The following is a 1,394-nucleotide window of genomic DNA, read 5'->3' as shown; positions in this document are numbered from 1 at the left end:
GAATCTGGATTCATCCGAAAAAATGACGTTTTGCCATTCGTGCACCCAGGTACGTCGTCGAGTACACCATCGTAGGCGCTCCTGTCTGTGATGCAGCGTCAAGGGTAACCGCAGCCATGGTCTCCGAGTTGATAGTCCATGCTGCTGCAAACGTCGTGGAACTGTTCGTGCAGATGGTTGTTGTCTTGCAAACGTCCCCATCTGTTGACTCAGGGATCGAGACGTGGCTGCACGATCCGTTACAGCCATGCGGATAAGATGCCTGTCATCTCGACTGCTAGTGATACGAGGCCGTTGGGATCCAGCACGGCGTTCCGTATTACCCTCCTGAACCCACCGATTCCATATTCTGCTAACAGTCATTGGATTTCCACCAACGCGAGGAGCAATGTCGCGTTACGATAAACCGCAATCGCGATAGGATACAATTCGACCTTTATCAAAGTCGGAAACGTGATGGTACGCATTTCTCCTCCTTACACGAGGCATCACAACAACGTTTCACCAGGAAATGGCGGTGAACTGCTGTTTGTGTATGAGAAATCGGTTGGAAACTTTTCTCATGTCAGCACGTTGTAGGTGTCGCCACCGGCGCCAACTTTGTGTGAATGCTCTGAAAAGCTAATTATTTGTATATCACAGCATCTTCTTCCTGTCGGTTAAATTTCGCGTCTGTAGCACGTCATCTTCGTGGTGTAGCAATTTTAATGGCCAGTAGTGTACAATCGATACAGACCCGATTCCAAACAACCGATGTATACCCGATCCTAACCATCATAAAAAAATAACAATCTGAGAAGTGCAAGTACTTCTCTACCTTTGATCTGAAGAGTGGGTACCATCAGATATAAGTATACCCAGAGGACCGTCCGAAAACTGCGTTCTCGGTCCCTTGCAGCCATTCTCAGTATCGTAGGATGCAGTTTGGCTTGAAAAATGTTCCATAAAAGTTTCAGCCTTTGCTGGACGAATGTGGACTGTTTAAGCTGGAAAGCAACACTGACACAGACACTGGGTCACGACCTTCCACACCGGCAAGCAGCGAACAGGCTGACTTGGAATGTAAGCAGTATGACTCGCAGCAGCTTTATGGTATGGGTTAGTAGTAGCGCCTGCAAAGCTAAAAGAGGAATTGCTCGTGTCCTGTTGGTGCATGACCACGCACTGTCAGGACACGAGGACTATAGAACAACGAATAGGCTAGTAATGGAACGCTACTGTGAATGCAGTGGGCAGATATAAGCCATAAGTTAATACCTTTGACGAGACTACCAGTCGCAGCAGAGCCTGTCAGAATGATTGGGTGACACATCCTCAGGTCGTTGAACAAGACTCCAGCCGGAGAATCGATTTGTATAACCATTGTTGATCATTTTTCTAGATATGTGGAAATG

The sequence above is a fragment of the Schistocerca cancellata genome, chromosome 4 (genome assembly GCF_023864275.1).
Source record: "Schistocerca cancellata isolate TAMUIC-IGC-003103 chromosome 4, iqSchCanc2.1, whole genome shotgun sequence".
In the NCBI taxonomy this organism is placed as follows: domain Eukaryota; kingdom Metazoa; phylum Arthropoda; class Insecta; order Orthoptera; family Acrididae; genus Schistocerca; species Schistocerca cancellata.
This window is presented reverse-complemented; position numbering follows the sequence as displayed.